General features: G+C 45.0%; 1 protein-coding gene across 1 annotated transcript in view; it reads left to right on the top strand.

Annotated features, from left to right (window-relative positions):
• Nucleotides 1–256: 256 nt before the first annotated feature.
• WDSUB1 (WD repeat, sterile alpha motif and U-box domain containing 1) overlaps nucleotides 257–12,065 on the top strand; it is a 357,702-nt gene continuing 345,893 nt past the window's right edge. Inside the window, exon 1 of the mRNA XM_069224186.1 lies at nucleotides 257–425. The gene's annotated coding sequence lies outside the window, so the exon portion shown is untranslated. The remainder of the gene's footprint in view (nucleotides 426–12,065) is intronic.

Here is a 12,065-nt window from a genome sequence, read left to right as displayed (position 1 = left end):
CTGTGCAGTCCCCAATTCCTTTTATTAGTACCGTCCACAACCTGGCAATAAATATAATCCAGCTTCGTATTTTAACTAGTTGAAGTTTAACTAATTGAAGTCCAGCCCTGCGAATATTCATGTAGTCTACAGTATACTTCAAAAGAGGAGCATTACGATTCATAAAATCCTTTGTTGGGAAGTAACTATGCAGTTCCGTCGTTGTGACAGCTTCCCAGGAGCATGTCACTGATTGAATAAACACGCCCCCTTTTCATTCGCGCATGCACGGAAGCCAAGAAAACCCGCTAACTGGAAAAAAACTCGTCTGTTAAAGTATTCTGTCTTTTTTTTTTGTGTGACTTCTTTCGCACCTTGTTCCAACTAAAGAGGTTACGTATCGGGATCTCGCCTCTTCATGTTTCCACAGTTTTAGGGATTTCGAGGTGAGCACCTTTTATTGTTGGCTGTCTTTTATATATTTTTGTAGTGGAAGTGAAGCAGCAGGGTGTTACAAAATTGTAGTACTTTGACACAATCCACCAGCGCTACACTATTCTCATTATTCTCCAAGGCCTTACGTTGTTTATCGTTGTTGGTTACCACCTACGTTATACTTGCGCGCTATAGGTGTATTGCCTGTTAGTGTATTACGTATTATGTGGTTAATATGGGCTTACTCGCCCACTTATAAGCATACTAGCAGTGCCCGAACCGGGACAGCATATTCCTGGAGCTTGCCGATTGGGTGAAGGGACGGGATGTGTCTTGCCGGCGCAGCGTCAGGTGGAGCGACTTCAGTGACAGGCTGTCGCTGCCGCTGCGTATACATTCATTTTACAAACTGTGCCTCAAAAGTAACTGATGAGGAAATAGCATGGTAAAGCTGTTGTGTGATACTTACATTCTCCGATTCGTTATCTAATTTTACTGAATTTTAAAGGTAGCTTAGAGAGCTAAGGCCTCCGCTGCCACATCTGTTTCTAGCCCATAAGTCCCTGATTATAATGCTGCTAAAATAACCCCTGTGGTCCTTGCTTTTTTTTTGGTGTTCTGGCTAGACATATGTCGATGAGTTAAATCATGCCACCGTTGATTGCGACTTTCATTCGCTCCGTTTTGGCTTTAATTACTCTTACATTGGGGATTAGTAACATCTCTCATGTACACTAGCCTGGGAATGACAGGTGTTGTTATGTGTTAAGTAAATCATTATTTTTCATGTAATTGCACTCCTAGAAAGACGTGAAACTTTCTCTGGAACACAATTGGGTCTTATGTTTTACCCAATTACGGATCTTGAAAAATAAAAAAAAAACACTTTCATATCTCAGTGTATTTCTTTGCTTTTTATGAACAGTCATGCTTTGTCTTTTGTTTTTCGTTCGGCCTGCTTTGTCTGAATGAGGATTGGTTGTGAGGTTGAGGTTCTGTGCTGTGTTTGATGTTCATCATGTGCAGCTATGATCCCAGTCCACAAAAGGACCATGCGTAAGTGTGTGAAAAAGGGAGCTTTATTGGAAAACAGGTGCACTTACATTACAAACTTTGGCCTTTGCCTTACAAAACTAAGGGCCTCACTATACAACAATGAAAAATTTCTTAGCTAACGAGAAGGAAAGTTTAAATTCTGTTAAGTGCATGGAGGCGAGGATTATGCATAACGTTCTTTACTTTATATCAACAGCAGATTCAAAGAACATAAGTAAAAAATATGCAGACTACTAGTCCCATGAGTTTTATAATGTACAGTCTGTAATAGTCCAATCATAACACAGTACAGCGTATAAGTAGGTATGACGTCCCTTCCTGTTCCTCTTCTTCACTCGAGGAAGTTAAAAATGATAGAAGATTAGTCCATTCCTTGGTTATTTCTTCTGTAAATAAAATAATTATATACACGTTAACCAATTCTTCATACAACATTAAGTTTCAGAACAGAAAGCACAATGCTGAAAGAAAAATATTTCGTTCATAATGAGAGAAAAAGTAAAGATTAATTTGTATGCAACAATCAAGAATTTAAAGCATGAACAGCACTGCAATAAATGGTTACTTACTGGAGTAAGAGAGGTAATAGTAGAAGGGAGGGAGAGGCTTTATGTAGATCAAATGCCCAGGTGGGATAATCCTCGCCTCTGTGTCCTTAATAGAATTGAAACTTTCCTTCTCGTTAGCTAGGAAAATGTTCATTCTATGTCAGGACCGGAGGTGAGTATTATGCAATTTTGAAGCTTACTGACAACCAGAGATGCAGGTTCTAAAATAGGTTTAGAATATAACTTTTTGAAGGTGGATTCCGAAGACCAATCCGCTGCACCCATGATGTCTTCAAGTCTACCACCTACATGTATGGCTTTAGAAGCCATTGCTCATCTGGTGGAATGAGCTCCACATAGATGGATGTCAATACCTGCCTCTGCCATGACCCATCTAGCAATAGTAGGAGATGAAACTGCTTTAAAGGGTTTCTGTAAGGCAGTGAGAAGTTGATTCTCACCTGCAGGTCTGACGTCCAATGTAATGTCTTCATATGCTTTGATACAGTTTATTACACATAATTTTCGATGATCTGGAAAAGCCAGATAAGAAACCACTCTAATATTGGTTTTGGTTCTCCTAGAAATAGTGAAAGTTACACCATCTGGTGTAAAGGCTCTAAACGATAGATCTAAGGCTCTAACATCAGATACTCTTTTACATGAAAATGAAACAGAGTAGAATGGCCAATTTAGCTGGTATTTGTTTACTAGATAAGAGATGATTATCGTGCCATTGGGAGAGCAAATTTAAAAGTACGTTAATGTCTCATAATCCTGAATATATGGGCTCAGGGTGCTTTGAAAGATGAATGCCCTTCATTAATTTACATATACATGGATGTTCACTACTAGTTTGTTGTTAATGGATATATGTGTAGGAGGCTGGCCTGGCTTATAATGGGTACCTGATGGTACTTACACCTTGTGCCAGGTTCAGTTATCCCTTATTAGTAGATTAGTAGTGTTCTAGCAGCTTAGGCTGATAGAGGTAGCTATAGCAGAGCAGCTTAGGCTGAACTAGGAGGCATGCAAAGCTCCTACTATACCACTTATATCAAATAGCACTATATCATAAGAACCACAATACTCAGAGTTACTAAAAATTAAGGTACTTTATTTTAGCGACAATGTGCCAAAAATATATTAGAGGATATTCTCCCTTAGGAGGTAAGTAAAATACACAAAATATACACACAAACCAAAATCAGGTAAGTAAACAGTTAGAAAAGTAGTGCAAACACTGTAGAATACAATAGGATGCAATAGGCCCAGGGACAACACAAACCATATACTAAGAAAGTGGAATGCGAACCACTTAGGGACCCCAGGCTTAGTGTAGTGTGTAGAGGGTAGCTGGGAGTGTAAGAAAACACTAAGGGTGTCCAAGATACCCCACCTCAAGACCCTGAAAAGTAGGAGTAAAGTTACCCTACTTCCCCAGAAACACACTAAAGTCGTGATAGGAGATTCTGCAAAGACCACAACTGACTGCAAAGCACTGAAGATGGATTCCTGGACCTGAGGACCTGTAAAGGAAGGGGACCAAGTCCAAGAGTCACGAAAGTGTCCGGGGGCGCAGGAGCCCACTAAACCCCAGATGAAGGTGCAGAATGGCTGCCTCCGGGTGGAAGAAGCTGAAGATTCTGCAACAATGGAAGATGCCAGGAACTTCTCCTTTGCACAGAAGGTGTCCCACGGCGTGTTGGAGGATGCAGAGTTGTTTCCACGCAGAAATACCGCAAACAAGCCTTGCTAGCTGCAAAGGTCGCGGTTGAAGAAAATGGGTGCTGCCCGGGCCCAGGAATGACCAGGAGGTCGCCCCTTGGAGGAGGAGACAGAGGGAGCGCTCAGAAGCACAGAGAGCCCACGCAGAAGCAGGCAGCACCCGCAGTAGTACTTGAACACGGGTTCAAGAAAACTGAGCAACGCGGTTGTCTCCACACTACAAAGCAGGGTCCGACGAAGCCGGTGGTCAACTCAGCGAGTTGAGCAATGCAGGACGGAGTGCTGGGGACCTGGGCTATGCTGTGCATTAAGGATTCCTTGCAAAAGTGCACAGAAGCCCTAGCAGCTGCAGTTCACACAGTACACAGGATTACTGTCTGGCGTGGGGTGCAAGGACTTACCTCCACCAAATTTAGACAGATTGACCACTGGACTGTCGGGGTCACTTGGATCTAGCTCCTGTGTTCCAGGGACCACGCTCGTCACGATGAGAGGGGACACAGAGGACCGGTGAAGCAGAAGTTTGGTGCCTGCGTTAGCAGGGGGAAGATTCAGTCGACCCACGGGAGATTTCTTCTTGGCTTCCAGTGCAGGGTGAAGGCAGACAGCCCCCAGAGCATGCACCACCAAGAAACTGTCGAGAAAGCCGGCAGGATTAGGCGCTACAATGTCGCTGGTAGTCTTCTTGCTACTGTGTTGCAGTTTTGCAGGCGTCCTAAAGCAGTCAGTGGTCGATCATTGGCAGAAGTCGAAGAGAGAGATGTAGAGGAACTCTGGTGAATTCTTGCAAGTCGTTATCTGAAGAGAAATCCACAGGGAAGACCCTAATTAGCCCTCAGAGGAGGATTGGCCACCATGTCAGGTAAGCACCTATCAGGAGGGTTCTCTGACGTCACCTGCTGGCACTGCCCACTCAGAGGCCTCCATTGTGCCCTCACACCTCTGCATTCAAGATGGCAGAGGTCTGGGACACACTGGAGGCGCTCTGGGCACCACCCCTGGGGTGGTGATGTACAGGGGAGTGGTCACTCCCCTTTCCTTTGTCCAGTTTCGCGCCAGAGCAGGGGCTGGGGGATCCTTGAACCGGTGTAGACTGGCCTATGCAAGGAGGGCACCATCTGTGCCCTTCAAAGCATTTCCAGAGGATGGGGGAGGCTACTCCTCCCCAGCCCTTAACACCTATTTCCAAAGGGAGGAAATTCTTTGTTCTGCCTTCCTGGGACTGGGCTGCCCAGACCCCAGGAGGGCAGAAGCCTGTCTGTGGGTTGGCAGCAGCGATAGCTGCAGTGAAAGCCCCAGAGAGCTAGTTCGGCAGCACCCAGGGTCCATGCTGGAGCCCCGGGGATGCATAGAATTGGCACCCCAATACCAGATGTGGCATGGGGGGACAATTCCATGATCTTAGATATGTTACATGGCCATATTCGGAGTTACTATTGTGAAGCTACATATTGGTATTTACCTATATGTAGTGCACACATGTAATGGTGTCCCTGACTCACAAAGTCCAGGGAAATTGCCCTGAACTATGTGGGAGTACCTTGGCTAGTGCCAGGGTGCCCTCACACTTAGTAACTTTGCACCTAACCTTCACCAAGTGAGAGTTAGAGATATAGGTGACTTATAAGTTACTTAAGTGAAGTGTAAAATGGCTGTGAAACAACGTGTACGTTATGTCACTCAGGATGCAGTGGCAGTCCTGTGTAAGAATTACCGGAGCTCCCCATGGGTGTCAAAATAAATGCTGCAGCCCATAGGGATCTCCTGGAACCCCAATACCCTGGGTATCTAGGTACCATATACTAGGTAATTATAAGGGTGTTACAGTGTGCCAATCAGAATTGGTAAAAATGGTCACTAGCCTGCAGTGACAATTTTAAAGACAGAGAGAGCATAAGCACTGAGGTTCTGGTTAGCAGATCCTCAGTGACACAGTTAGGCACCACACAGGGAACACATTCAGGCCACAACTATGAGCACTGGGGTCCTGGCTAGCAGGGTCCCAGTGAGACATATAAAACACACTGATAAATAGGGTTTCCACTGTGAGCACTGGGGTCCTGGCTAGCAGGATCCCAGTGAGACAGTAAAAGCACCCTGACATATACTCACAAACAGGCCAAACGTGGGGGTAACAAGGCTAGAAAGAGGCTACCTTCCTACAATATGTCCTGCAGATATGGCTGATCTAAAGGTATTAATGGTACAATAAGCCAGACCGGAGTGGGCAAGCTCTGCCAAGAAGTTTACAATATACTAGAGAAAGGTGTCCCTGGAGAACTAACGGATAAGGAGACCCTTGGTGATCGAGAAGTATCGAAGGGAATGATGGTAAACGGATCGGAAGATCCCTAGACAATTCCATCAGACTCGGGAACCATGCTTGAGATTTCCAAATCGGAGTCACTAGAATCAAGGAAGCTATTTGACATCTTACCTGAGCTGCAACTCTGAATCATTATGAAGGGGGGAACACATACGGAAGATCTTTTCACCAATCTTGAAGAAAAGCATCTATCGCTCTCGCTCCCGGATCTGGTCTCCAGCTAACATATCTCGTCTGTTGGTGATTGAGACGGGAAGCAAAAAAGTCTAGATTGCAAGGCCCCCACCTTTCCCTCTGGGCTAGAAAAATTTGCCTATCCAATTTCCAGTCTGTGCTGTTCGTGAAGTTCCTGTCTGTTACCATGTTCCTGATTCCTGGAAGATACTCTGCCACTACAGAGATCTGTTTCTGAAGGCAATGATGCCAGAAATCTTCCGCTAGTTCTGAGAAGGCCTTCAATCGAGAGCCCGCCAGTCGACTGATATACTGGACCTGTTGTCCATCCTCAGAAGAATGGAACAGCACACGTTGTCCTTCGTGAGAGACTTGATTGCAAAAGATCCTGCCAGGAGTTCTAGACAATTGATATGGAGAGAGAGCTCCTCCTCTGACCATCTGCCTCCCATGGAGATTTCCCCACATCTGGCTCCCCATCCCAGACGACTGGCGTCTGATTTTATAGTCCTGTCCGGTGCAGTACCGAAAATCGCTGTGTCATTCCAGGCTTCCATGTGGTTTATCCACCATTGTAGTTCCGTTTTGGCTTCTGGAGATAAGGAAATCATTTCCGAGTAAGTTAGACCCTTTCAGTGATGATATGCTTTTAATCTTTGTAATGCACGGTAATGAAGAGGACCTTAGAAGATGGCTTCGAAAGAAAAGGATAGAAGTCCCACAATCCTGGCCAATTAACAGAGTGAAATGCTCTCCCTTCTGAGAACCTTGTTGAGTTCTTTACGAATCTTGGAAAGCTTTGATAGTGAAAGGCTGAGAAAAGCTGCAACAGAATTTATAAGGAAACCTAGAAAGACTATTTTTTGGGTTGAATTAGTTCTGATTTGGACTAGTTGATCACAAAGCTGAGATTCTGGAGGAGAGCAATAGTCATGTTCAGATTGGATTTGAGCTGGGCTAGTGAGTGGCCATCAGGAGAATATCATCCATATAATTATCATCCTTATACCCCTGGTACAGAGAAATTCTACTAAACGCCACGGAGCTGATGATAGACCGAAAGGGAGAGTTAGGAACTCGTATATCTGCCAGATTGCTTAGCTTGCTCCGCTATTTGGATAATCTGGGTAAGCGGACCAACTACATCCAGAAGTTTGTCTTGGCAATTTCTCTAAGATCTGTCAATACCCTTTTTAGGATCTTTAATATAATTACTAAAAAAATTGCATAATTTTGGATTGATATTGGGAGTGACTGCTACCTTGCCCGGTAAAGAGGGTCTGCCCTAAGTTTTGCTCTGACCTCCTTCCCTAGGGGTTGGCATATTTTATCAGCCACATAATCAGCTACCTTAGGCTCAGGATCCCATTTAGAAGTCCTGGGATGATACATTTCTGAAGGGTTAAACATATCAGAAAATTCTTCAGGAGAATCTGGGGAAACAGAATTAGGACGCCAAGGTCTGCTCAATTCTTGTTCCTCGTCTGACGAAAAATCAGCATCTGAAACACCCTCCCCTCCAAGGGAGACCCCAAAGTAAGGGTCTGAATTTTTTGTGACAGTCGCTTATTTCTCCGGGGTTATCTTCCTCCTGGTAGGGCAAACGTTTAAGCGTGCGCGCACTCTTATGGAAGGTTTCAGTACGTTTATTAAAACCTTTCAGGTGCCCCGCGACACGCTTTGAGGCCTTTTTACCCCCTTATCTAACCCCACTATGGCCCGTTTGGGTTGAACAGGATCATTAAAAACCCACCGGTATGCTCTTCGCAAGCTTATTAACCTGTTCCCTAAGAGGTGCAAGCACATTGGAAATAGCCATGGAAATCGCGTGACTCACCTCTGGGGGAAGACGTTGGAGAGGCCACTCTTGTGCATTCTGAAAGGAAGCGCTTTCATGACCAATAGATTGGTCCATTATGAGGGGGTGAGAGCACCAAAGACAACTAAGAGTATAATAGAAAAGAATTTATAAAAAAAAATATACGTATATATGCTAAAAAAATGTCTTAACGAAAAATAACACCCAAAAGATAAAAAGGGCAGCCCCCTTGCTGGTGCTCAAATTATTATTATGACAAGAAAATATATAATATAGTAAAAATATATAAATTGGCCGCAAGGTGGGGAAATTTGTCTAAGAAATGTTCACCAACGGAGTCGAAGTGAGGGTTGGTTCAGGGAAGAGGAACGCGTGACAGGAATCCAAAGAATTTCCCGTCAGCGTTTCCCTGAAGCGCCCATGGTCGTCAGCTGAGACGCTCCGAAAGACCCGCCTCAGGAAACAGCTGACGCGCCTGACAGTTCTGTCGAACTGCGAGTAAATAAAAAAGAATAAGCGCTCGGGCCTAAAGCCTACCGCGCTTCAAGTGCAATGAAACCAAAAGATATAAAATACATACAAGATAAGGAAAAACGTTATTAAGATTGTACTTAACTGATGAGCAGTGAAGAAAGAGGAACAGGAAGGGACGTCATACCTACTTATATGCTGTACTGTGTTGTGATTGGACCATTACAGACTCTACATTATAAGAGTCATGGGACTTGAAGTCTTTGCGTATTTTTTACTTTTGTGTACGTTCTTTGAATCTGCTGTTGAAATAAAGTGAAGAAAGTTATGCATAATCCTCGCCTCCGGTCCTGACATAGCATTCAACTGTGTATAACTCACCTACCTCCCCTACCCTCCCCCCTCTCTTCGTCCCCCGATCTTGTAATCCTATATTTCCTTAAATATTCATACTGCTTCCTATCTTTAAACTACCTTCTATTTTATCATAAGCCTGCAACTGTAACTAATATAACTTCTTGAGCAACACTTAATTTCCTGGCTCATCCATGCATGCCATTGCCTACCCGCTCCCTATTAACCTGGACTGCCAGTTTGAACAACTATACCTTTCTGTACACCATGGCAACTTGCCATGCCCCTACCACCCAGAAAAAGGCTTCCAGACTTTTTCTGCCCCCCCCCCCCCATAGGCAATGTGTAGGAGCTGCTTCAAGGAGTCCCTAATCCTGGTACAGATCGAGCTCCATACCCATGAAGGACAGGTGTACTCCACCCCCCCTTAAAGAACTCATCGTCTCCAAAGCACAAATCTGTGTTTTCCAGCACAGTAACCGCTCTACTTGAACAAAACACCCTCATTTCCTTGTTAATTTTTCTCCTTGTCCTCTCAATTGCCCCTGGCTGCTGTACACCCTGCCAAATTCTCAGCGAAACAAAAGCCGACCAAATAATAAGACAAGACACCCAGCCCACTGTCCCTGAATCTCCCACAGGTCCTTTTTTATCATCTTAACCATCTGCAAATCTTTCTCTACCACTGAATCATTCTACCCTAGATGCAGCAAAAAAAAATGCCCGTGCAGTGACCCCTTCCCCTGCACCTATTTAGACAAGGTAACAAATCTCTCCAGTAGATTTCCCCCTTGTCCCTCCAATCGCACCCTAAATGCTTCAGGATCCAAACCCAGGCTTCACCTCTGGCTCCTTCTCCACACTTTTCTTTGTGCCCACTTGACAAATGAATGTTCCATCAACCAAATAGCTAGGCTGCTGAATTCCGGTCCCAGTACCGAACCTGGAAAACACACAAAAAATTCAGAAACTCCCCAGCGTACAACTTGCACACCTCGGCAGGCATAACTCTGGAAACAGCCTGACTTCCACCTGCCTACGTGCATAATGCCTTCCCCCTCCTACTCTGCTTGCCAACCTCCATAGCCATACCTATTTGAAACAAGTGGGTACCAAAAGCTGCTGCCTCCAACCTCTTCAATCCTTTGCGTAGAATGGACATTAACTGAAAGGCTATGACCGACCATCCCTCTGTCCAAAAACCCTACCGAGGGTTTGCCCTTGTCTACATGAGTTGCTAACTGTTCACGCAAATTCCTACCCCATCCTAATGGTATAAGGGTGGGGATGGATTCTCCCACAAGTGCACCAACTTACCATGTTGCCTTTGATCAGCCTTGAACCTCTGAAACCAAATCTGTACACCTTCTGGACTAATATGTGTTTCTTCCCAAATGAGCACCCTCTGTCCCCTGCCTCCCAGAAGCTTTGATACGCTGTACCCTCCAAAGAAAAATCTACAAATTATGGTCCCAAGAGGGTTGCTTCATCCCTGCTGTTTCATATTGCCGGGAAGGAGCCTATATTCTGTCCCAACAGGTCTAGCGAGATCAGTCGTCTTGCCTAGCCAGACCCACCCACCTCTCTAGCCCACCCTTCCAGCATCCTTTTGCCCAGTTACCCTGCCAAAGGTGCATACCACCACAGCATCTTGCCCATGAAGGCAATGCCTGCTAACTTGCTGGCAATTGTCACCCTTGACTGGCCTCTCTCTATAATCCCCAGGATAAATTGTACTTCATCTTCGACCCTCTCCCATTCAACCTGACACTCTTCTGTCCCATGCTGTAGGAATTCCTGCCACATCTGCACGTACGCCTCACGTATGGCCACTGCCAACGAGTTTACCACCAACTGAAGGAACCTCTGTCTCCTACATTCCATAGCTGCAGCGGGGGAAACATCACTTACAACCTGGCGAATGCAACGAGGTGCATTTACCACAAGCCTTTACCACGCATGTGGGTTTACCACGCATGGCTTTACCACAAATATACCTTTACCACACATGCCTTTACAACAAATTTCATTGTAAAGGCATGTATGGTAAAGGTGTATGCGTGGTAAAGGTTGTAAAGGTAAGTACAGGTAAGTATTAGGTGGGTTGAGTTTTTTATTTATTTATATATATATATATATATATATATATATATATATATATATATATATATATATATATATATATTTGTGTTTAAGGTGGGTAATGGCTATTGGTGATAAAGGCATTTTTAAGTTTTAGGGTGGGTATGGAATTTGGGGTGGTAAGGGCATTTTTAGGTTTTAGGGTGGGCATGGTTTTTTGGGTGGTAAGGGCATTTTTAGTTTTCAGTGTGGGTATGGGTTTTGAGGTGGTAAGATCATTTTTAGGTTTTATGGTGGGTATGGCTTTTTGGGTGGTACATCCCTGCAGCAGCATCTGAGTCCTGCAAGGTGCCGCATCCGTGGTCAGTCCATGCAATCTCTCCCACTGCAAACGAGACAAGGCATCTGGTATGCCATTCTCTACCTCCGGAATATGCCTCTCCCTGAATGCTATGTCATAACACAGGCACCCCAACACAAAAACTCTCACTAACTGCAACGCTTGAGGGTCCCTGTCCAACTGTCTGTTGTCTACCTGTACTACTTCCAAGTTGTTGACCCTGAAAAACACTTTCTTGTGCACCAGCTGTTTGCCCCACATATGCACAGCCACCACCAGAGGAGACAGCTCCAGAAAAGCAATACTCCTACCACCCCATTTCCACTTGAGGGGTCATTCCCCCATGCACCAGCTATCCTGACAATAGATTCCACACCTCCCCCCAACCTGCAGCGTCGGAAAAGATCTGAGCATCCCATTCCAATTCCTGCCAGGCCTGTAGTTGTATACCATTGAACTCCTCCCCCAAAAAAATGCCATATGCGCAAGTCCTTTCTCAGTCCCGCTGACAGGTGCTACTTTGGTGAGGCAGCCTCCTCCCTGACAGTGACAAGCCTAGGCCTCTACAGAAAGTGCGACCCGCCCGCGCTACCCTGCAAGCGACGTTAACATGGCTCAGCAGCACCTGTATCTCTTTGACAGTTACCTTGTGTCTTACCAACATGCTCTGCAGCAGCCCCACCATCACGTCCTTCTTATCCTGCGGTAAGCAAACCGCCATTGTGTGCAAGTTAATTTCCACACCCAAAAAAG

Source organism: Pleurodeles waltl, chromosome 3_1 (assembly GCF_031143425.1).
Source record: "Pleurodeles waltl isolate 20211129_DDA chromosome 3_1, aPleWal1.hap1.20221129, whole genome shotgun sequence".
Lineage (NCBI taxonomy): Eukaryota > Metazoa > Chordata > Amphibia > Caudata > Salamandridae > Pleurodeles > Pleurodeles waltl.
Note: the sequence above shows the minus strand (reverse complement) of the source record. Positions and strands in the feature narration are given on the sequence as shown.